This window comes from Meles meles, chromosome Y (genome assembly GCF_922984935.1).
Source record: "Meles meles chromosome Y, mMelMel3.1 paternal haplotype, whole genome shotgun sequence".
NCBI classification, from domain to species: domain Eukaryota; kingdom Metazoa; phylum Chordata; class Mammalia; order Carnivora; family Mustelidae; genus Meles; species Meles meles.
Window position 1 is genome coordinate 36,244,614 of NC_060088.1, and position 12,244 is coordinate 36,256,857.

Sequence of the window (12,244 nt, forward strand, 5' to 3'; positions counted from 1 at the left end):
TGAGCCAGCCCCTCGCGTCTCTGGGTCAGAGCCTGGTGTGCGTGGCTGGAGAGGGGAATGTTGGCGGAGGAAGGGCCACGGGTCGGGGGATCAGTGTCTGGGCTGGTGTGTGTCGGCGGCCTTGTCCTGGGATGGGCTGGGAGCGAGTTTAGGGGATGGCAGCAGAGTGGAGGAGAGAACAGCAGAGAAGAGGAGTTAAAGCCAGGTGGCCGGCTGCGCCAGGCCTAGGGCTGCCGACGGGCGCTGTGGGGGCGCTGAGCATACCATGCATGCACCCCGACGCAGCCCCATGCCATCTGGGGAGCCACACGGTGCCGGTGCTGGGGAGTCCTGGAATTGGAAGGTGCCGCAGGCTCTGTAACGCTGGCCACCGAGGCCAGGGAAGCGCTCAGCAGTGTTTTAGGGCGCTGAGCTTCAGCAGCAGGCGTCTATGGCCATACTACCCTGAACGCGCCAGATCTCCTCTGATCTCTGAAGCTAAGCAGGGTCGGGCCTGGTTAGTACTTGGATGGGAGACGGCATGGGAAAAACGGATGCTGTAGGCTTTTTCTTCTTGGGCCTTCTTCTTTTCTTTCCCCCTTCGGCCTCCTTCCCTGGCCATTGGTTGCCACCGCCGGGCGCCCTGCCCAAGGCGGGTGCCTCCAAACAGTCCCTGAATGCCTCAGCCCCTGACCCTGATCCCCTCACCACACTGACCCCTGACCTGTGGCTACCCCAGCCCCAGCACAGCGGGCCCCTGGCCCCAAAACGGTGACCCACTGCACGGTCTGTCGGCCACAATGCAGCATTTCCACCTCCATGTCACAAGGCCCCCCTGCGCCTCAGCTGGGATTGGGGGCCTCCTGGCATGGAGGGGCAATGTTGGAGGGTGCCAGGGGCTGGAGGCAGGGTAAGGGGTGAGGACTGGTGTGAGAACGTGGGCTGTGCACACGGAGAGGGGCTTGGGGGCCGGGCTGTGGGAGGAGGCCTGGGGGCGGGGGGTGGTGTGTATGGGGCAGGAAGCCAGAGGGAAGAACGGGCCTCGACCCTGGGCTCGGACTCCTTCCACGGCATAAGCTTCCAAGGCCAGGGTTCCCAGCACTGGGCCCGGGACCTGGTCCCTGTTTCCCCTGGCCAGGCCCTCGGGCTGCCCCCATCTCCCAAACCAGCCTGTAGCCGCCCCCCACCCTCCCTCCAGGTGCCCTGGAGACCTGGGCTCCACCCCATCCTCCACACGCTGCCCCATTCCCACCCCAGCTGGCCACCACCACTTCTCTCCTTGGGGCCTGGGCTCCACTCAGCCCAGAAGGGCATTCCCTTCCTTCTCACGGACAACCTCCCCTTTGCCCCTGGGGCCGCGCGCCCGGGCTCAGGTTCTCCGGACCCCAGAAGGCCCACCGCCCTGGGCTTCCCGCGGTGCCATGGGCACCGGGCTCCGAGCTCCTTCTCAGGGGCACAGCGATGGCCACAGCGAGGCTTTCTTGCTCTGCAAGACCGGCAGTGCCCCACACCGGGCCAAGAGAGGTCCCCAAGCCCCCTACACCCCACCCCCACACCAAAGGACCAGACCAGAGAAAGAAACCCTCGCAACCCCCCAGGCCTGAGGGGGTGCTGGGCAGGAATGGCAGCAGAGCAGGACGCCTGACACCTGGGCTGCAAGTCCTCAGACTCCCCGGGCTCCTCCGGTAGCTCCAGGGCACCACCACCTAGGCAAAAGCCCTGCCCCAGCACCATGAGCCTCCTGCCTGGGACAGGTGCCGGGCCACCGGAGACTCGCGGGCATGTGGTGTGTTGTCTGGGTGGGTGTGGGTGGCTCTGTGTGCTTGTAGAGTGTGTCAGTGTTGCGAGCACCCGTGTCTCTGTCAGCATCCCGCTCAGGGTCACCGTGTCTTTCTGGGGGATGGGGGTGGTTGAGGGGATGGAGGGTCTGTTTCTCTGGCTCTGCATTCTTCCTGTCTGTTCAGAGGTCCCTCCATCTGAGTCTGTCCCTTTGTTTCCCTGGGTGTCCGTGTGTCTGTGTAGGTCTGCCGGGCCCTCACGTCTCTGGGTCACAGCCTGTTGTGGGTGGGTGGAGAGGGGATGCCTGGCGGAGGAAGGGCCACGGGTTTGGGCGGCTGCCTGTGGGCTGGTGTGTGGCATCGCCCTTGTCCTCGGGCGTGTTGGGAGCGAGGTTGGTTTGAGCAGAGCGGAGGGGACCGGAGCAGAGTGAGGAGTGGGCTTTAGAAGGAAGTGAATGACCACTTAAGAAGCAAGCATGTATCTCGGGCCCCTGGGTGGCTCAGTGGTTTAAAGCCTCTGCCTTCAGCTCGGGTCATGATCTCAGGGTCCTGGGATCGTGCCCCACATCTGGCCCAATGCCTGGCTGGGAGCCTGCTTCCCCCTCTCTCTCTGCCTGCCTCTCTGCCTACCCCTTATTTCTCTCTGTCAAATCAATAAATTAAAAAAAAAAAAAAAGAAACAAGCATGTGTCTCTCCCTCTCCCAAGAATCAGAGCAGGTGTGTAGGCTTTAGGTGGGAGGTGCCTACTGATCCAACCCTTCTTAGCTCTGGCTCCACGAGACCTGACGTTTTGAAATCAGCGTCTGAATCCATCATGCAGCGTGTCCCAGGACGTCAGCGTTCAGAGAAAACAGCAGGCCCATGTGGCACAGTGGCACCTCCACGCCAGCATGGGAGGTATAACTTCTCTTTCACCCCAAACATCCTGGGTTTTCTCTCATCTGCACTGGAGCCAAAAAGTCACAGGAACACAGCTGTCAGCCAAGGAGAGTGGGTGCTAGGGTTCCTGAGTTTCCTTGCAGGGAGCACCTGGCAGGGGATCTCATTTTCTCAGCTTCCTTCTGGTTCACAGAGATATTGGGAACATCTCTTTCCTAGGAAATCCCTTGGATTCAAACCAGAAGTTGAGATGGACTTGGTGTGTGTTTGGGACCTAGAATGTGTTCCTTCCTCGAACAGTGTTGATTCCATGGGTCCTCGGCTGTGGTGGAATGCTGGCATCTAGAGTAAGGTGGCTGTTTGCGGTCAGATAGAGTCTTGGAGGATGGCTTCTCCTTTTTCCAAGGGGATGGATCCTAATGGATTCGACTTTTTTATCCAAAGAGTTCTGACAAGGGCAGAGTGAACATTCAAAAGGATTCCAAGGAGCCTTGGACAATTGAAAAGGGAAGCTTGACTTTCTAGTTTCCCTCAGTGGACCATCTAGAGAATTGGACATGTCATTCGTTCTCTGCAGTTTCATGGGTGGTGAAGTCAGAAGGACATTCTTTGGGAATTCCCCTGGATAGAGGCATTCTGATGGCTTCCCAGGGCATGGCGTCAGGAACCCTGGGGTGAACTTCTGGGGCTGCTTGCCGGATGCTGTCTGAGTCATGTTATTATCCCCAGGTTTTCTGTTTCCTCCTCGGAAATTGCTGGCAGGGAATATTCTTCCAGCGGAACTGTCCTGCACTGTCGGTGGGCATGCGGGTTGTTGCAGCCACTCTGGAAAGGAACATCGTGGTTCCTCCAAAAGCTAAGAACTGAACAACCCTTGGGTCCAGTAGTTGCCCTCCTAGGAATTTCCCTAAAGGGCACAAAAAGGCACAGTCAATGGGGTACAGGCACCGTGATATGGACAACAACATTATCAACCAAAGGAAAACGATGGAGGGAGTCCCAATGTCCATTTGCTGATGCGCGAGATAGATAGATGGATAAATAGATAGAAAGAAATATCTAATCTCCCACATATTCTCAATGGAAAAGGAGCCAGGTTCAGAACGAATAAAATCTTACCATTTGCAAGGATGTGGATGGATCTAGAGTGGATTTAGCTAAGCAAAATCAGTAAGAAATGACCAAGAGCCTGTAATTTGACTTCTATGGAATTTCAGAAAGAAAACATGAACGTAGAGAGGTGAGAAAGATAGGGTCAATGAGGAAAGAGACTCCAACTTAGAGCACCAACCGAGGGCGGCTAGAGAGCAGTGATGTGGAGGGGAAGGTTTCAATGGGTGACGGCTACTAGGGATGGCACTTGTGATGAGCTCTGGGTATTCTGTGCAGGCAAGGAATCACAAAATCCTACCCCTGAAGCAAAGGCATGAACACTGCATGGAAACAAATTGGAATGGAGGTCACGGAAGGAAAGAAGGACACCGTGTTCTACTTCATGACGAGTGAGGTAAAAATGGAGTGATTTTCACTCTCTTGTTCTCTGGATGATCATTTGCAAGCACACCATGGTACGATACACTAGTTTCTGTTTGCCAGGAAGATTCAGATGTCAGAGCATGCCCATGTTCCATGTATATGTTGCTCCAGTCTGCCCAAGTACAAAGGTAAGTGGGGAGAAATAAGGCAGAAGCGGAAAGGAGGTGTGAAGCAGTCAGGAGGTAGCCTTCCCCAATTGTCAAGAAAGCCTTGGGCCGATGTCCATTGAGAAGAAGGAGAGGGGCTCCCAGAGCATTTAGGCAGGCAGGGGCGGTCCAGTTCTGCCTAGAGATGACAGGGGTCCCTGAGGAGAACTGAGGTACAGGTGTGGGATGCCCAAACTGCAGGTCTGGAGGTTGGTTCCCCGAGGAGCCAAGTTGAGGATGGCGGTCAGTCAGTGCAGTGCAGATCTGGAGGGCAGCAGAACGTGGGGAAGTACTCATGGGGACACACAAATTTTCACTGGCTTTGATGGCCCTGTGCAGCTCCAAAGAGACTGGTTACCTGCTAAGTAGGAGGCAGACTCCTACAGTGTGACTTCAGGGTTCCCAAGCCAGAGAGTCTGCGGGACAGACCCTGTAGAAGGAAGCATGAAAACGCAACTTAGGTTTAGGTTTATGGCCTTGGGAAAGGCTGCTCCGATCTACCAGCGCCGAGTGGACTCCCCCTTGGGGTTATGTTGAGGAAAGGTGTCCCACAGAGTGGCAGAATCTGGGATTCTGGCCAGGAAGAACAATGATCGTGGGAGTGGTTTACAATGGAGACAAGATTACTTCTGCTCCAAAATCGGATTAACATGAAGAGAACACTCCTGAGAACTGGACTGTGCTGGACGGACTAGGGACCACCCAGGACCACGTGGCCGAGGGCCCTTTCTCACTCAGGGCATGTCGCGGCCAGCCAGAAATCACGCCAAGACGACGTGGCCCTGCCGGGGGCCCAGGACCAGTGTAGCGTCCCGAAGCAGAGTTGAGGGAAGTGTTGTGGCCGGACGTCCGCCTCCGCCTTTTCGGGCGGCCAGGGCATGCAGTGATGGGGCTGGCCTCTGTGGGGGAATGAATGGATCTCTCGCTCGATGGCTGGGGTGCAGCCACGACAGGTACTGTTGGCGCTGTGATGGTCGGGGGACTCGTGGCGCGGGACAGAGTGTTCCCCAGGCAGAGGGCCCCCATTACAGGACCCTGGCAATGGTGCCCGGAGCGAGTTTGCCAGGAGTTTTCCGGTCAAATCTCACGAGGGTTCTGCCCAAATCACGACTGATTTGGGCAGAATGCTCGTGAGAATTGGTCGGCATTGGGCATCCCTGGGGACTGCCTTGTTCCCCATGGCCCAGGGTCCTTTCTCTCTCAGGGCATGTCACGGCCACTGGGAAAATGTGCCATGGTGACTGGCCCAGCCGTCTGATCCGGCGCAGGGGAGCTTTCCCCGGGCAGAGTTGATGGAGGGGTACTGGCCGGGCGTCCACCTCTGCTTTTTCAGGTGGCCGGGGCACCCGGGGATGGGCCTGGCCTCTGTGGGGGAACGAATGGATCTCTCCCTCAATGGCTGGGACGTATCCGCGAAAAGCATTGTTTGCACCGGAACGGTTGGGGGACTCGAAGTGCGGGACTCAGGATTCCCCAGGTGGAGGCCCCCAGGGACAGGACCCTGGCAATGGTAGGTTGAGCAAGCAGGCCAGAGCCCGGGCCTCGCTTTCGGGGCAGGCCCGCCCGATCTGCCAGCGCCAGGGAGGGGAACCCCGGAGGCTGAGGAGCATAAGGGGTCGGCCTGGCCGGCACCTGCATCATGGAAGTCTTTCTGGCCGTGCTGGGACAGGACACCTCGGGCCCCCAGCCATGCCCAGGGGTCAGCCCTGCAGACGTGGAGTGCCCGAATTGAGTTTGCTGGGCGTTTTCCAGCCAATTCTCATGAGCATTCTGCCCAAATGATTTGGGCAGAAAACTCGTGAGAATTGGCGGGCATTGGGCAGCCCTGGGGACCGTCCTGTTCCCCGTGGCCCAAGGTTCTTTCTTCCTTGGGGCATGTCGCAGCCACCCGGAAAACACACCGAGATGAAGTGGCCAACCAGGGGCACCGGCACAAGGGAGCTTTCCCAAAGCAGAGTGATGGAGAGGTTGGGGCTGGGCTTCCGCCTCCACCTTTAGGCATGGCTGGGGCACCCGGGGATGGGGCTGTTCTCTGTGGGGGAATGAATGGATCTCTCGCTTGACGACTGGGACGCAGCCGCGAAAGGCACCATTTGCGCCAGAACGGTCATGGGACTCGTGGCGCAGGATTCAGGGATCCCCAGGCGGAGGTCCCCTGGTACAGGACCCTGGCAACGGAAGGCTGAGCAAGCAGGCCAGGGCCTGTATCTTCTTTCCTTGACTGGGAACACACTGCCACATATGGGTGTCTGCCTGAATTGCCATTCCATGTTGTGGAAGCATAAACGCTTTGGCAGGAACTTATCTCAGAGTTTCCCATCTGCCTAGCATCCCGTCCTTGTTCTAACTTTGTTCCTCAACTTAGAATACAATGCCACTTATGAGTGTCCGCCTATAGAGCAATTATATGTTTTGGAAGTATAAGGCCTTGTGGTGCACTTAACTCAGAGTATCCAACATGCTTATAGTCTGCCCTTATTGTAAGTTTTTTCCTCAACTGGGAATACACTGCCAATTATGAGTGTTCGCCTTAAGTGGGATTATAAGTTTTGGAAGCCAAGGGCCATGGCGTTCACTTTTCTCAGAGTTTCCAACCTGCATAGAGTCCATCCTAATTCTATTTCTTTCCTCAACTGGGAACGCACTGCCACTTATGGGTGTCCGCCTGAATTGCCATTCCATGTTGTGTAAGCATAAGCGCTTTGGCAGAGGCTTATCTCAGAGTTGCCAATCAGCCTAGCATCCTTCCTTGTTCTAACTTCATTCCTTAACTGGGAACACACTGCCACTTGTGAGTGTCTGCCTTAAGAGCAATTATACGTTTTGGAAGCATAAGGGCCTTGGCGTGAACTTAACTCAGAATATCCAACATGCTTATAGACCACCCTTGTTCTAAGTTCTTTCCTCAACTGGGAACACACTGCCAATTATGAGTGTCCGCCTTAAATGCCATTACACGTTTTGGAAGCATAAGGGCCTTGGTGTGCACTGAGCTCAGAATTTACAATCTGCATAGAGTCCATTCTTCTTCTTATTATTTTTTTTTAAGAAAAGATAGAAGTTTATTTCCTGATCACATAAATGTAGGCAGCTCCTTGGTCATAAGGGGCCCATTTCCTCCTGACCTTATTCTGACTTGAAATTTCCACCTCAGTGTCCAGGATTAATGTGTCTGGCTGCAGCTGTCATGTAAATATTCCATCTGATAACAAAGGCAAATAGGGAAAGAAGAAAAAGATACTTTCCAAAATTTCCTATACTATTGTCAATCTTCTTTTGGCAAGAATCTAATTATACGACCTTAAAGGAAAGGCTGGGAAGTTCAGGTTTTTTTTTTTTTTTAAACTTTTATTTATTTATATATTTTAAATTACTTTATTTTCAGCATAACAATATTCATTGTTTTTGCACCATACACAATGCTCCATGCAATATGTGCCCTTTCTATTACCCACCATCTGATTCCCCAACCTCCCATCCCCAGCCCCTTCAAAACCCTCAGGTTGTTTATCAGAGGCCATAGTCTCTCATGGTTCATCTCCCCTTCCAATTTCCCTCAACTGCCTTCTCCTCTCCATCCCATAGGTTTTGGATCGAAGTGTCTTCATTCTCATTGGTTTCCATGAATTGTTTAAGTTCATCTTTGATCTCCTGGCTGATTCAAGTATTCTTAAGCAAGGCGGTCTTTAGCTTCCATGTGTTTGAGATCCTTCTGAACTTTTCCTTGTGACTGAGTTCCAGATTCAAAGCATTGTGATCTGAAAATATGCAGGGAATAATGTCAGTCTTTTGGTATCGTTTGAGTCCTGCTTTGTGACCCAGTATGTGATCTATTCTGGAGAAGGTTCCATGTGCACTTGAGAAGAATGTGTATTCTGTTGTTTTAGGGTGGAATGTTCTGTATATGTCTATGAGGTCCATCTGGTCCAATGTTTCATTCAATGCTCTTATTTCTTTATTAATTTTCTGCTTCAATGATCTGTCTATTTCTGAGAGAGGCATATTAAGATCTCCTACTATTATTGTATTCATATCAATATGACTCTTTATCTTGATTAATAGTTTTCTTATGTAATTGGCTGCTCCCATGTTGGGGGCGTAGATAATTACAATTGTTAGACCGTCTTGGTGGATAGTCCCTTTAAGAATTATATAGTGTCCTTCTGTATTTCTGACTACAGTCTTTAGCTTAAAATCTAATTTATCTGATATGAGAATCGCTACCCCGGCCTTCTTTTGAGGCCCATTGGCATGAAAGATGCTTCTCCATCCCTTCACTTTCAGTCTGGGTGTATCTTTAGGTTCAAAATGGGTCTCTTGTAGACAACATATGGATGGGTCCTATCTTTTTATCGAATCTGCAACCCTGTGTCATTTTATGGGCGCATTTAGGCCATTCACATTGAGAGTGATTATTGAGAGATAGGTTTTTATTGACATCGTGTTACCTTTGAAGTCATTCTGTCTGTAGATTGTCTCTATATTTCTGTTCAATGATATTCTTAAATTTTTTTTCTCTTTTATAAGACCCCCCTTAATATTTCCTGCAGTGTCGGCTTGGTGGTTGCATAGTCTTTTAAGCCTTGCCGGTCTTGGAAACTCTTTATCTCTCCATCCATTTTAAATGTCAGTCTTGCTGGATAGAGTATTCTTGGCTGCATATTCTTCTCATTTAGTGCTCTGAATATATTTTGCCAGGCCTTCCTGGCTTGCCAGGTCTCTGTGGACAGGTCTGACGTTATTCTAATGGGCTTTCCTCTGTATGTAAGGAGCTTCTTTGTCCTAGCTGCTTTTTTTTTTTTTTTTTTTTTCTTTTTTTTTTTTCTCATTTTATTTATTTTTTCAGCGTAACAGTATTCATTCTTTTTGCACAACACCCAGTGCTCCATGCAAAACGTGCCCTCCCCATTACCCACCACCTGTTCCCCCAACCTCCCACCCCTGACCCTTCAAAACCCTCAGGTTGCCCCAACCTCCCACCCCTGACCCTTCAAAACCCTCAGGTTGTTTTTCAGAGTCCATAGTCTCTTATGGTTCGCTTCCCCTCCCCAATGTCCATAGCCCGCTCCACCTCCCCCAATCCCACCTCCCCGCAGCAACCCCCAGTTTGTTTTGTGAGATTAAGAGTCATTTATGGTTTGTCTCCCTCCCAATCCCATCTTGTTTCATTTATTCTTCTCCTATCTCCTACCCCCCCATGTTGCTTCTCCATGTCCTCATATCAGGGAGATCATATGATAGTTGTCTTTCTCCGATTGACTTATTTCACTAAGCATGATATGCTCTAGTTCCATCCACGTCGTCGCAAATGGCAAGATTTCATTTCTTTTGATGGCTGCATAGTATTCCATTGTGTATATATACCACATCTTCTTGATCCATTCATCTGTTGATGGACATCTAGGTTCTTTCCATAGTCTGGCTATTGTAGACATTGCTGCTATAAACATTCGGGTACACGTGCCCCTTCGGATCACTATGTTTGTATCTTTAGGGTAAATACCCAGTAGTGCAATTGCTGGGTCATAGGGTAGTTCTATTTTCAACATTTTGAGGAACCTCCATGCTGTTTTCCAGAGTGGTTGCACCAGCTTGCATTCCCACCAACAGTGGAGGAGGGTTCCCCTTTCTCCACATCCTCACCAGCATCTGTCATTTCCTGACTTGTTAATTTTCGCCATTCTGACTGGTGTGAGGTGATATCTCATTGTGGTTTTGATTTGTATTTCCCTGATGGCGAGTGACGTGGAGCATTTTTTCATGTGTCTGTTGGCCATCTGGATGTCTTCTTTGCAGAAATGTCTGTTCATGTCCTCTGCCCATTTCTTGATTGGATTGTTTGTTCTTTGGGTGTTGAGTTTGCTAAGTTCCTTATAGATTTTGGATACTAGCCCTTTATCTGATATGTCGTTTGCAAATATCTTCTCCCATTCTGTCAGTTGTCTTTTGGTTTTGTTAACTGTTTCCTTTGCTGTGCAAAAGCTTTTGATCTTGATGAAATCCCAATAGTTCATTTTTGCCCTTGCTTCCCTTGCCTTTGCCGTTGTTCCTAGGAAGATGTTGCTACGGCTGAGGTCAAAGAGGTTGCTGCCTGCATTCTCCTCAAGGATTTTGATGGATTCCTTTCTCACATTGAGGTCCTTCATCCATTTGGAGTCTATTTTTGTGTGTGGTGTAAGGAAGTGGTCCAATTTCATTTTTCTGCATGTGGCTGTCCAATTTTCCCAGCACCATTTATTGAAGAGGCTGTCTTTTTTCCATTGGACATTCTTTCCTGCTTTGTCGAAGATTAGTTGACCATAGAGTTGAGGGTCGATTTCTGGGCTCTCTGTTCTGTTCCACTGATCTATGTGTCTGTTTTTGTGCCAGTACCATGCTGTCTTGATGATGACAGCTTTGTAATAGAGCTTGAAGTCCGGAATTGTAATGCCACCAACTTTGGCTTTGTTCTTCAATATTCCTTTGGCTATTCGAGGTCTTTTCTGGTTCCATATAAATTTGAGGATTATTTGTTCCATTTCTTTGAAAAAAATGGATGGTATTTTGATAGGGATTGCATTAAATGTGTAGATTGCTTTAGGTAGCATAGACATTTTCACAATATTTATTCTTCCAATCCAGGAGCATGGAACATTTTTCCATTTTTTTGTGTCTTCCTCAATTTCTTTCATGAGTACTTTATAATTTTCTGTGTATAGATTCTTAGTCTCTTTGGTTAGGTTTATTCCTAGGTATCTTATAGTTTTGGGTACAATTGTAAATGGGATTGACTCCTTAATTTCTCTTTCTTCAGTCTTGTTGTTGGTGTACAGAAATGCAACTGATTTCTGTGCATTGATTTTATATCCTGACACTTTACTGAATTCCTGAACAAGTTCTAGCAGTTTTGGAGTGGAGTCTTTTGGGTTTTCCACATATAGTATCATATCATCTGCGAAGAGTGATAGTTTGACTTCTTCTTTACCAATTTGGATGCCTTTAATTTCTTTTTGTTGTCTGATTGCTGAGGCTAGGACTTCTAGTACTATGTTGAATAGCAGTGGTGATAATGGACATCCCTGCCGTGTTCCTGACCTTAACGGAAAAGCTTTCAGATTTTCTCCATTGAGAATGATATTTGCGGTGGGTTTTTCATAGATGGCTTTGATAATATTGAGGTATGTGCCCTCTATCCCCACACTTTGAAGAGTTTTGATCAGGAAGGGATGCTGTACTTTGTCAAATGCTTTTTCAGCATCTATTGAGAGTATCATATGGTTCTTGTTCTTTCTTTTATTAATGTGTTCTATCACATTGATTGATTTGCGGATGTTGAACCAACCCTGCAGCCCTGGAATAAATCCCACTTGATCGTGGTGAATAATCCTTTTAATGTACTGTTGAATCCTATTGGCTAGTATTTTGGCGAGAATTTTTGCGTCTGTGTTCATCAAGGATATTGGTCTGTAGTTCTCTTTTTTGGTGGGATCCTTGTCTGGTTTTGGGATCAAGGTGATGCTGGCCTCATAAAATGAGTTTGGAAGTTTTCCTTCCGTTTCTATTTTTTGGAACAGTTTCAGGAGAATAGGAATGAGTTCTTCTTTAAATGTTTGGTAGAATTCCCCTGGGAAGCCGTCTGGCCCTGGGCTTTTGTTTGTTTGGAGATTTTTGATGACTGTTTCAATCTCCTTACTGGTTATGGGCCTGTTCAGGTTTTCTATTTCTTTCTGGTTCAGTTGTGGTAGTTTATATGTCTCTAGGAATGCATCCATTTCTTCCAGATTGTCCAATTTGTTGGCGTAAAGTTGCTCATAGTATGTTCTTATAATTGTCTGTATTTCTTTGGTGTTAGTTGTGATCTCTCCTCTTTCATTCATGATTTTATTGATTTGGGTCCTTTCTCTTTTCTTTTTGATGAGTCTGGCCAGGGGTTTATCAATCTTATT

The 12,244-nt window shown here is 49.6% G+C and overlaps 1 pseudogene; it reads left to right on the top strand.

The window, feature by feature from the left end:
* The first annotated feature begins 426 nt into the window (after positions 1 to 426).
* LOC123935961 lies at positions 427 to 545 on the top strand (annotated as a pseudogene).
* The last annotated feature ends 11,699 nt before the right edge of the window (positions 546 to 12,244 follow it).